Source organism: Lipophrys pholis, assembly GCF_963383615.2.
Source record: "Lipophrys pholis genome assembly, chromosome: 8".
In the NCBI taxonomy this organism is placed as follows: Eukaryota; Metazoa; Chordata; class Actinopteri; order Blenniiformes; family Blenniidae; genus Lipophrys; species Lipophrys pholis.
This window is the reverse complement of record NC_137630.1, coordinates 3,923,685-3,936,741: the sequence shown is the minus strand read 5'-3', so window position 1 is coordinate 3,936,741 and position 13,057 is coordinate 3,923,685. Positions and strand designations below refer to the sequence as shown.

General features: G+C 39.3%; 1 protein-coding gene across 1 annotated transcript in view; it reads right to left on the bottom strand.

The window, feature by feature from the left end:
- The window catches only part of lamb2l (laminin, beta 2-like), an 87,118-nt gene extending 78,246 nt beyond the window's left edge, over positions 1-8,872 (bottom strand). Inside the window, exon 1 of the mRNA XM_080469520.1 lies at positions 8,758-8,872. The gene's annotated coding sequence lies outside the window, so the exon portion shown is untranslated. The remainder of the gene's footprint in view (positions 1-8,757) is intronic.
- Between the last annotated feature and the right edge of the window lie 4,185 nt (positions 8,873-13,057).

Here is a 13,057-nt window from a genome sequence, read left to right as displayed (position 1 = left end):
TTAGATGTGGAACATTCCTGTCTGCAGTGTAAATGTTTACATACAATGCATTGTTTGAGATACAGAATTAACAATGTTTTTTTTGACTCATCCAAACAATTTGTGATTAAAATTGAGTTGAGGCTTTTGTGAACTGAAGGCTATTTTGAATTATGACATTTATAAAAGCAGAAATTCAATCCTTCGTTTTCTTTAATTATTAATAGTCAGTGAAGTCCCTGTTTTCATATTTTACATGACTGATTTGAAGATATTAAGTGACCTTTGGCACATAAAAGCAAATCTTTGTAAAGACTGACACTGACTCTAACATTTCAGGGCGGCATGCTCCTCTTTTCTTATGTTCCTTGCAACAAGAGAGAAACAAGGACATTGCTCAGAAGTCAAAACTTTGTGCATTCAATCCTCTGAAAGTGACTCAACATGAAAAGAAGAAGGAAGGAAGGGTAAATCAGTGCAAGTTTTCTCTCCGCATAGCTTGATGTTTGCACAAGTGAGGAAATTACGCTTCCTGTTACTGATGAGACAATCTGTGATTCACTTCATGCTCGAAACTGATTTTTGCTGTGAACTCCACCCGTTTCTTTCTGAGAGGCAATCAGAAGCTCATCAGTGAACATTATCACTGATAACGAAGGAAAAAGCTTTTGTGAGAAGTTGGTATTCTGTATAAAATAGACACGTCTCACAATAATCAACCATCAGGAGCAAACCTTGACATTATGCTGTCCATAACTCTGAACTAACTTTAAACATCCTGAGAGGAAGCTGACAGGAGTCCCACTGTTGGTAACGTTAGCATTAGCAACAGTAGCTTTAATAAGAGTTCACAACATAAATAATAGATATCTTCCCTTTTCTTAAGGCCTATTCACAGAGGAAGAACAAAGTCCGCTTGCTGATGTCAGCCAGTAGCAGAAAATATTTAGTTTTTGTCAGGACATTTCATACTTTAAGAAGAAGCCGTGCAAACTCTGAGGCCACGCCCCCACCACAGACTACGCCACCCACCACAGGCCACGCCCCTCACAACAGGCCACGCTCTATTCACCACATGAACACGCCGCGCAATGTTTCAATGATGATGTATGAAGCCGCGTTTTAACTTTTCTTGCCTGAAATGATTTGATAAATCCATTTCGCTGAACGGTTTCAGTGTTAAAAGAGACAGTTGTGCCCGAGCCGCCATCTTGGTCCGGTTTTAACTGCGGGAGCTGACAGGCGTGAGTAACTTCAAGTCGTGCTACATGCTACATGCTACATGCTACAGACTGAAGGGTTTCAGGGCTCACACAGTAGCGAGGCTACATGCTTAACATGAATAAAATATGACTGATACACACATTAGCGAGCTGGAGTGTGTGTGCGTGGCACACGGAGGTGCTATAACTCCATTACAAATGTCACTAAACTGCTGAGCTGAATCCCTTTTAATACACTGAGGCCCATTTTATGACTCTGCAGTCCCGGGTGCTGAATAATTCTGTGTCAAAGTCTGGCACATGGTTCAAAAAGCATTATACTTTGGGGGAGGGGACCTTGGAAAGTTACCAACTTGCAAAAGCTCCACATCCAAGTTGAGTCTGACGACAGGAAACAGCTACAGAGTCACTGAAGAACGCTGGTGAAATTATGCATGTCGAGTCAATTGTATTTCTGTATTTCACCACAAGATTCAACGGTCAATTTTCAGAAAAGACGAACAAAACAACAGCGGATGTGTTGCTCAAAGCCTCTAAAATATGTGTATAATGGCCATCACTCCTTGTCACTGTCTAAATTTGTCGTTATTTGTCGATAATTCAACATTTTTCGCAGAAAAATCGTGAATTATCGGCTTGAGAACGCGACTTCCAAAATGACTTCCGGTTTGTATTACACCCAGTAACGAGCAACGTGATTGGTCAATTGATGCCACGTGGTCTAAACGTTCGTTATTCTCTGACTTGTCCTGATGTGTTCAAATCCAGGAGGAATTTGGATGAATTTTCTATCCAAGATGCTGAGGAATTCTATCTGCAGAATCCACACTGGAAGGACTAATTCTATGGACCTATGATCGATCTATTTCCAAAATGTTGACACATGTTTGGAAAACTGCACATTATTCATGTTTTTCATTGAAGAATAAAATATTCTTTGTTGTGAAAATGCTGATTTTATGTGTGACTGTGACATTCTAAAGTCTTGGGACCTCGCTATAGGAGGCCTGCAGATCACAAATAAGCATCTAATTTTCAATTCAAAACTAATAAGAGGAGAATAGAAACTATTTCACAGTTCAGAGTCTACAGGTGCTCAGTTTAGGGGTGCAGATAGAAGCAATGTGCCAACAATGGGGGCATAAACAAGCACATGCAGTGACGTTTGGAGTGAGGTGAGTCAGGTACAGGTACAGGTACAGGTATAGGTACAGGTACAGGTACAGGTACAAGTGAAACCATCACAATGAAAAAAAGCTAGAAAAAGACAACTTTTTAACAAAGCAAAGTAAAATGAATACAAAGAAAGTACATTGGATGCATCAGCAATAATGTAAAAGAGAAAAGAAAACATATTACTGTTAAGAAGCAAAATGTACATGTCACAATGTAGTGTTTAGTAGTCCAGAATGCATTAGAATGCTTTTTTTTTTTTATTAAATAGCCTCCCCCCCGTCCACCCATGTATGTGCCTGAAATAATTACAACAAATTAAATATACTCAGCCGACAAAAACAAAAATATGAAGACATGTGTTATTGGTGTTTACACGCGTATGAGAGAGAGCAAGAGAAACAACTCCAAATGATCAGTCAATCTGTTTCTCAATTTACACATTTATTAAAACGCATATTAATGTATATATGACACATATCATGTGTCAGCCTTTGAGAAAAAGCATAATCCAAGTTATTTCCTCATGAAAGCACGTACTGTTTGTGAGCGAAAATTCGACGAGTGATGATTATTATACCCGGACTACACCTTCTTCAGTAGAAATAAATGGACTTGAGGCGCAGGGCGCCCCATCCAAGATGGCGTTGCGTTGCGACGTCAGCTACGATAGGCAGCACCAGTCAAAGACACGACTCCTCTATATTGTTTCTATGTGCATGAACTTTAAAAGTCTTTTCCTGAGATGAGCTGCCATAACAGCCTGTGACCAAGATTCAAACGTCACCAAGTGAACCACCAGAATGGATTCTACCGTTCAAAAGGAAGATCTGCAGGTACTTTGCAGGGGGTTGGTGAGCGATGTTTCAGAGTATCGCTCTCCATTGAGTTGTTTAACTAGCAGGACCCAGTCTTCACCTTGGTTTTTGTTGGTTGCAAATAAAGTTTTGTAAAATAAAGTATCCAAACCAACAAAGAAATGTATAGTGTAGCAGTAGGAACCATTACGTTGCTACAGGGACCTGTTAGTGTGCGACACCTGGGATACCTGACCACGCTGTTCTACACCTGTCAGGTGGAAACAAGACGAGTCTGGAGTTTTACTCTGAGTAAGGAGCAGACTTTAACATCTAGCGCCACCCAGTGGATCAGAATATGTTTACTAGAGCGCTGCATCAATCTATTATCTGGGCTCGATCGGCCTTAACTTGATGTGCAGGGGAACCAATCAGGTGTAAGGATCCACCCACGGACTTTGATGGACGAGTTTGACAGATAAATTCACGAATTAACACCAGACCATGAATTAATCAATTAAAGTGTGAAATAATTAAATGTTTTTTCCATAAAATGAATTCGTATTTGAATTCATTAATGAGACATTTAATTAATTATTTAATGGTGTATTTATTTATTTAATTTTGGCCATGAAATGATTAATTAAAAAGTGAAATAATTATGTTGTTTTTTTTTTACATAAAATGAATTGGTATTTTGATTAATTGACACATTTATATATTTAATTCCAATTTCAATTGATTAATGACGGATTTAATGAATTATTTAATGACACATTTATATAATTATTTTCAATTTTAATAAATTAATGACACGTTTAATTCATTATTTAATGGTGTATTTATTGATTTAATTTTGGCGCATTCAGTCCTCCATATCTATCAGGCGTTTATTAAATATAGCAGCTACGTTCTTATGAGCTTTTGAGTTGCATGTTGATGTTATCAGACCAAATATCAATGAAGCTTCAAATCTTATTTTAGCTGCAACGATTGGTATTTTCCTTCACTATGTTTGAAAAGGTGTGATATGCTCCTTGAAATGACGTCGATGCAAACTTTAAAATATGGGAGCCTTTCAAGCCCAGAGTTGTGACTGACCCAAGGCAGTTGGTGTGTACTGTGGTACCTACACTCGCACAACACCACAGTATGGACAATCCTGATGGTCCGACCCTTCTGGTGTAAAACAGAATCTTGTAATAATTATTAATGAAATCAATAATGAAAATTAAAGTTATTCTTCTTATATCATCATAATCACTTGACAAGGAAATAAACCAAACATGTAAATCGTACCAACAAGAAAAAATAATATTATTGAATTATAAACCCATAAATGCACAAGAGAAACATGCAACTGCCACATAGAATCAAACCTGTAACCTCATGGTATGACACACCAGTGCTAACCACTGTTCTGTTGTGCTTTTCATCATGATTCATGAGATTGAAAATACAAAGAAACATGTATAATTACATCATGTAACTAATTACATGCCGAGTCAGATCATTTCTTTATTGACTGTATGAAGCCCTCGTTTTTACTTTACGAGACTCCTCCTTACTATAAAACTAAACAATGTGAGACCTGCCGTCTCATATGAAATCAGCTGTTTCAGAAGCATGTAAAGAAAATGTCTTCACAAAATATCAGAAGAACTAGACAACAGCTATTCTGCTCTATGTGGCCGGTTCTCATGGATGTTCTTAACCCTTCAGCGCGGTTGTGAGGAGAAGAGAGGGTGGTGGTCTGATGGGGTCAATCTTTGAGCTGATTAGAGCTACGCTAAGCCTAAACAGGCCATGGGAACTCGGCACACACGTCCAAATACACAAGTCAGTGAAAAGAAGTAAAAAAAAAAAAATAATGAAGAAACTTTTACTCACTGGATAAAATCACCTGTTAAGCTGGCAGGTTAACTCTGTCACAGTAATCTAAGTATCACTCCAGAACAGGAACTATGGGAACCAAAGAAAGAAAAACCTAAAGAAAGCTTAGTGCCATCGAGCCGGCACAAACATTTTATACCATTTTATAAAATGAACCTGAGCTGTGCTTCTCTATACATCTGAGCCGACGCTTAATCTGGCAGGAATGTGTGCAGCAGCGGCCGCGAGCAGGCGGCGGGCAGAGTAAAGAGCACAGACACACACTGAACGTCCACCTTCTCCCCCTTCTGACAAAATGACCAATGTAACTTCATTATTAGTTACTATTAGGGACGTCCCGATCACACTTTTTTGCCCCCGATACCGATCCGATTTTTCAGACTTGAGTATCGGCCGATACCGATACTTTCCCGATCCGATACTCACTTTGCTATTGCAAATATACTCAATAGTCTATTTTTGGAGCAACTAAGATGTCTGAAGCTAAAAGCACTATTGGCAGAAGCTTTGTTTAGCTAGAAATTATTGTAAAACTCACTTATTGAATCAAAATTCTTCTCTTTCTCTTTAGTTGTTGTTGTAAACTGACAATACATCCACACGACGAAATAACGATCTTTTTCCTCCCTGTTCTTCTCCCAAAAAACCGTCCACACCTCACTATGAACACGGCTCAACACGAGGCTTCAGGGCATGTAGTACACATGCCAGGCCTTTAGGGGCGCTGTGACTCACCAAACACAATAAAAAAGCAGAAGACAGACCACATAGAAATTTAGAAGTAGACTTCTGCACATAAACACATAAACCACTATATATAACTCTAGTTTTATAGGTCTATGGCCCCGCTCCGCCGGCTTCTAGCTTCTACAGCTCGACCGGAGCTTCTAGTCCCTGATTGTTCTGGTTATTAGGGGACGTTGAGGATTTGCCGATCCCGATCACTCACAAATCACTAATATCGGCCCCGATCCGATACCTACCGATCGGATCGGGACATCCCTAAACTATCATTTGAAAGTAATTAGTTACATTACAATTTTACTGTCTCTGAATTGTAATGTGTTACACGACTTTGACTGAGCATTCTAAATTGCTGAAGTGTAGTTTATCAGAGGTGATTCTACCTTCAGTGGAGTTGCTGTAACATAATGACTGTAGCTCCTAAAGCCACTAACAACTGAATCTAATAGACACAGTAAAGGTTCATCAGCAACAACGACGGTCAGAATCACAAAAACAGACAAAGCATCAGTCTGGTAAGTTATGATAGAGATGCTGCAGATATTTAAAGTCTCAGACGAGTCATTTGAAACCCAATAGAGCTTGAGCCTTTATAATGGAACCTGTATCCCGATGACATGACAAGATACACGCACATTATCTTTTGCTTCTATTCTTTTATTCTGTTTTAATTCAAGCTCACAGCACAAAGACCACATGCACTGAATGGACATAACTTATGACTGATCAACAATCGATAAGGCGCTTTGAGGACGAGACCTGCCATTTACTGTGTGTTGGATCTTATCACACACGTCAAGAGAAGTGCCATCAAACCAGTAATTGTTAACATAGCAAACAAACAACACAATACTGTCTCATAATGACAGTTGGAATCCATCACAGGAAGTATCAGATCACACCATTACACCAATAAACTCTCCAGACCGACACACTGAGTCCTGACAAACTGGAGAAAACAAAAACAGGCCTTCTTACAAGGCTTTAGTCTTTTTCTGTCAAATCAAGTACAGTAATCTGATCAGCAGGAGGCCTTTGATTGTTACGCTGATTTTCATCGGTCTGCAGCACATTAGAGTGAAGATATTGAATTTAATTAGTAATAAAAATCCATAAAAATGATGAAAAAGCCTTTTTTTTCTATATCCAGCTCTGTGTGATCAGCAAGAGAAGCTGCAGTGATGTTGTTGACACTGCAGTGAATACCAGTGAAGTTATTAGATATTTTTGTCGTATCTTTTCTTTCTCAGTTGCAACAGTTTGTAATTTGCAGATATTCCCTGCTCACCGTCACACGGCCGGCCGCTCATAGAGAACAATGTTATTTCTGCTGCTCCAAAGTCAGATACTTTAGATAAAAATGAGCTTGTCTGCCTCAGTCTGATGGGAAATAAATCATTAAAGAGTTGTTGATGCTGGAAGTCGGAATCTGTCCAACTTTATCAAAGTGTATTTTTGGAGTAGAGAGTTGTGGAGTATGTCTGTCTCGCACTGTTAGAGTCCATGTCTGTAGTCATCTCAGGGAATTCAAGATTAAAAAATAAATCTCTTATCAAGTAAACTGCATTGTATAGATGCCCTTTTAGTATTTACTGCTTGTTTAAGATGCTTGTCATTTTTTAACTTAAAAAGCCCTAAAAAGCTATTATAAAGAACAATGAGGACACATAGCTATGGATCGTGATGCGTCGTGGAATTGATTCCAAACAATGACAAGATAATCAGACTCAAATAGAATCAGATCTCCAGGGAGTTCTTATGGCATGAAAGTGCATGTGGCAGCACCCAGAAGGTAACCACACTGAAGTGACATAATACAAAGTGACAGGCTTTGGTACAAACACCACAACCTGGCTGTTAGTCTGGCCACACACACACACACACACACACACACACACACACACACACACACACACACACACACACACACACACACACACACACACACACACACACACACACATTAATTAAAAATTACTTTGGTATTCGGTTATGTCAGAGTAAATTATTGACATGGTAATTTTCCAAAGGTAAATGGATGGGTGGCATTAGTGGTTTTATTTTAAATAGATTGCGGATGTATAACCCAATGACATTTAAATGCCTTGAAGACAAACTAAAGTGGGAAAATAAGCTATAATCCAAAGCCATGAGGATGGGCAATGATTGCATGACCAAATATGAAGAGTGAGACAACTGAAGGACTACTGCAACAACACATCATCAGGAGGGTAAAACTAACCTGTCTCATGGTGGTCTCATCCAATTCTTTGTGAATTCTGAATATCTCCAATTGTACACAGTAATATGGTTTAATGCATTTGGAAGTCAAGCACCAATCAAGATTGACTAACTAACTCTCTGGTATTGTGGGTTTAGCAATAAGTGGTTAGTCCAACTCACGGGACTCTGTAATGTGAGGCTTTGTTATTTTATCATTACAACTGCAGCTGAACAGAAATCTACTGCATGAGCGAGACATCAGGCTCACAGCTACTGTCACATTATGAAGCATGGGAATATCACACGCACACACACACACACACACACACACACACACACACACACACACACACACACACACACACACACACACACACACACACACTTATATATATATCGGGATTTTTTATATTACAGCAACTTTATTTAACACAAGAAGTCAAAAGTGCTGTAAACTGTTTGGTAAAAAGCAACAGACGCGGTGTCAGTACTCTCATGTATTCATGTCTGGACCGAGCGGGACTCGAACCGGCGTCCACTGGTTCACTTCTTCACTTCCTACGTCGCCAGAAACAAAGTGCAGCGTTCCAGAACTTTCTCTCTGCATCACCGCGCATTGTGAGGCTACGAGGTGTCTGATCAAGGTTATACGATGTTTACCTGAACATTAAAAGCAAAACGAGAGTCCAGCCGAGACGCTGACCCGGGATCAGACGGAGTCTCACCTGCTCCGCAGTTTCAGTTTCTCCCAAAACAAACTCGTCGGTCCGAGTCACTCAGCGAGTCCCGCGCCAGGAGGAGGCGTCTTCTGCGGGCCTCACGCTCACACTGCGGCCCCTCCGGAAGACCGGAGCAGGTGGAGCCCACCGAGCCGCCAGGACCTCACCCCGCCCGGGAGGGGGCTGCGGGGGGTGGGGGCCCGGCCTGGCCCGGCCCGGCCCACCGGGGAGACCATTCACAAAGTCCTCAAGACGCACACTGTCAGAGTGCAACTTTTATTTCTTCTTAGTTTAGAGTCTCTAAGAATAAATCAGTCAAGTGCACGTGTGAGTAAATCTGTGTACAATATGTATTTACACCTTTTTATTCACACCGAAGCTTCTAAGTAGTTTTATGATAGTTTTAAGTTCTGCAACTCGCAATCATCTGTCAAGATGATAATAATGATAATAACGATAATAATAATAATAATAATAATAATGATAATAACGATAATAATAATGATGAAGATAATAATAATAATGATAATGATAATAATAATAATAATAATGATGAAGATATTAATAATAATAATAATAATAATGATGATGATGAAGATAATAATAATGATAATGATGATGATAATAATAATAATGATGATAATGATAACGATAATAATAATGATAATGATGATAATAACGATAATAATAATGATAATAACGATAATAATAATGATAATGATGATAATAATAATAATAATAATAATAATAACTATTATAATAACTATTATTATTACTATCATCATTATTATTATGTATTATGTGGTGTAATAATAATAACTATTATTATTAGTGTTGTTATCATCATCATCATCATCATCATCATCATTATTATTATTATTATTATTATTATTATTATTATTATTATTATTATCCAGGAACTTACTGAGTTTCAACTTGTTATCTAGTTGATGTCTCAGCTGGTTGAAATTAGTTCTTTGGTCTGAGTCTCGTCAGAAAAAGTTTGTCATCAGTATTTAAACTGTTTTTTTCCTGGTATCCTTTTTTTTTCTGTGTTTTCTAACTTTTCTAATTTGTATTTTCAATGCGTTTGCCTGGATTGTTTTGTATTTTTAGACTAATTTTAGAAAGATTTCTAATTGGTTATTCAGCTGGGTTTAGGCGTTCGATCTGTTCTTGTACTGATTTGAATCCTGGCATACAGTTTTGGACTGGGTTTCGATTGGATTGTAATTGTTCTTTTGACTGGGTTACGTTTACTTTTTCATTGTTTTTTAGACTGGCTTTAGATCAAATTTTAATTTACTTCATATTATTTGGATCGGTTGTAAACCCCTTCTCATTGCCATTCGGGCTGGGTTTAAATTCCTTTAACACTCATTATATAATGCTTTCAGGTGAACTTCACAGTGAATTCAAGCTTGTCTCATAGTGTTCCCTCATCAAATATGAGAACCTTCTACACTGTCAGACATCCTGAAACTTTGCAGATAAGAAATATATTTACAACGAACATTTTGATTCCTCAAATATCTTCTATGACGGTTCAGGATGCGAGAGGAGAAAAAGAGCTCTTTAATTACTCGCCACTGCCCAGTCTTGTTATATGGATGCAGGATAGTGACATGGGTCCTCACTGATGGAATTATCAAATGATGATGACAGTCTCTGTCTCTGAGCTCATTATATGGTGCCAGCTGAGTCAACTGATAAACATCACATCAACCCCCCCCAATCAGGAGCCACCAAACACAAGGACAGACTGCATTGGAAGAGGTTGCTGTGTGTGGAACTGCATATGGAAATGTAACGTTCTTTTTTTTTAAATTTGTTTTGAAGCTGTTCAAGACAGTAATAATGATTGAAATGTTTATTTCGAATAAGGTACGAAAACAAATAAGGAAAAAAAAAAGAAAATTAACAACAAAGTGTTCCTCACAAATAAATATATAAATGCATAACAGTAATAATAATATACAAATAAATCAAGAAAAACATCGTCAGATGAGTATTCGAAAAGGTGTGAGAAGAAGTAGAACTTATTTACTCCCACCCCTTGTCCCAAGTAAATATCATAATTAACTTCCTTCCATCTCTTACATACATACATAGATAGACACACACACACACACACACACACACACACACACACACGCACACACACACGTGTCCTGTGCATGATGTTGCATTACACGGTGGGGACCCCCCCCCCCCCCCCCCCCGCACCCCCACACCCCCAAAATGTTCCCACATAAAAACATTTCAGAGTAAAAAGCTCGACTTTGCTTCGTGTCTCTGTGATTGCACCATTTCATCTTAAAGATTGGTACCGACACTAAGTTACACCAGCCCCGAAGACGAGTAAGGACACGGGTCAGGCTGACAGCAGGACAGATGAGTACCTGTGAAGGCTGCCGCGCAACGCAGGTTGTGCAAGATGAAGCACAGGAATGGCTGGAATCCATAATTATCAACAATTCTCAACAGAAGGATTCTCCTGTTGTACAAACACGACTGTCAACAGTAGGTCGGGGGACGAGTCCTTTTCATGTGAGTGTATGTGAATGATGACAGGCCCACGACTCTGCTGTAGCATGAAAAAGTACATAGAAAATGTTAAAGTGTCAAAGCAAGACAATAAGAGTTTTTCTTAAAGTGGGGCAAAAAGAAATGAGAGACATGAGAATCCTGGACTAAAGGAAGCCTATCATTTGTTTGGGGTAGTTAACCTTTTGTGAGGAGAAACATCTGGAAGTGTGTGACATGATTGCAATGCTCAGGGAGCAGAAATGACTGGTTGTACGGGGTCTTCCTTGCATTCTGCGTGTCTTTCAGAGTAAAATGAGTTGTACGTTTACACAGAACACGTGCCGTGCCATGGGCATCATTTGGACATACAAAATGTAAAATCCACCAGTGTCCTGCAGCTGCAGTGCGTAGGGCCCCAGAGCAGGCACAGAAGTCTTCTTCATCGTCATCGTCATCGTCATCGTCATCGTCATCGTCATCGTCATCGTCATCGTCATCGTCATCGTCCACTGCAGGACCTCCTGCAGGGTGATTGACAGCCAACATATCACAAATCACTCTTTGGATCAATCTGGAAGTAAAGAGACGACAAAATAAAAGCACACTGAATGTGGCACAAGCAAAAATAGATAATAAAGATAAAGGAAATAAAAACTTGCCTGAAGATTTCATGTTGATGAACATGTCCAAACCTATTTATCACTGAAGCAGGAGCCGATGACAAAGAAAGTCCTCGTCGGCCATCATGTTCTGAAGGTTCAGTTATTTGTAGTGATTCACTGTGACGTCAACCCTTTAATTTCTTCTATTTTTATCATCTGATTAGCTGCTGAATGGTTATTTCAACACTGTAAAGGCCAATAAACAGAAAACCATCTTGATTTCGGGGGTGCACTGGAGGGGGCAGTTATCACTTTTTCCACCGAGGAAACGTTTCATCCCGTCTTTTTCCAGTTGTTCAGGAGTACTGCTTCTTTAGGTCAAGTTTCTCTCTCAGGCTGTACTTCCCCTTTCTTGTGCAAAACATTTTGGGGATATTTTGTGGAAAAAGATTTAGTTTTACTTAAAAAGAAGTTGATTTGTTTTGAATTGTATCAGGTCCCTAAATGTTCCTGTTTTTGACTGGAGGAATAGGGCATTTCTATGTTCATGATACCAAGTTAAATAGAGACCTCTTACTGATTTTTTCCTGTATTGTATGTAATACTATGGCGTTACTTTTAAATGACTCTCCCCAGACTGCTAAATAATACGTTAAATGGGGTAAATTAAGACCAAGTAGATGGTTTGTCAAAATTTCTTATCAAGGAGATATTTAGATTTATTCATCAGAGCCACGAGTTTTGCTGTTTTCTTTTTTACTTTTGCAACTTGTGTAGTTTCCAACTTCTTTTTTTCTTTTGCCGCTTCATTTAATGTTGAAGTTATTTTTGTTGAGGAACTACTTTTATTTCTTTCTGTGATGTTAAAAGTAATTTATATGTGAAGGAGGAATTCATGTTTTTCTTGCTGCCTTCCTGGTTCTTATTTCAAAAGGTCATGATGGTCAGTGGCGGCTCACTGGCGGTTTACTGGCGACTCACTGGCGGTTCACTGGCGGCTCAGTGGCGACTCACTGGCGGTTTACTGGCGGCTCAGTGGCGGCTCACTGGTGGTTGACTGGCGGCTCACTGGCGGCTCACTGGCGGTTTACTGGCGGCTCACTGGCGACTCACTGGCGGTTCACTGGCGGCTCACTGGCGACTCACTGGCGGTTTACTGGCGGTTCACTGGCGGC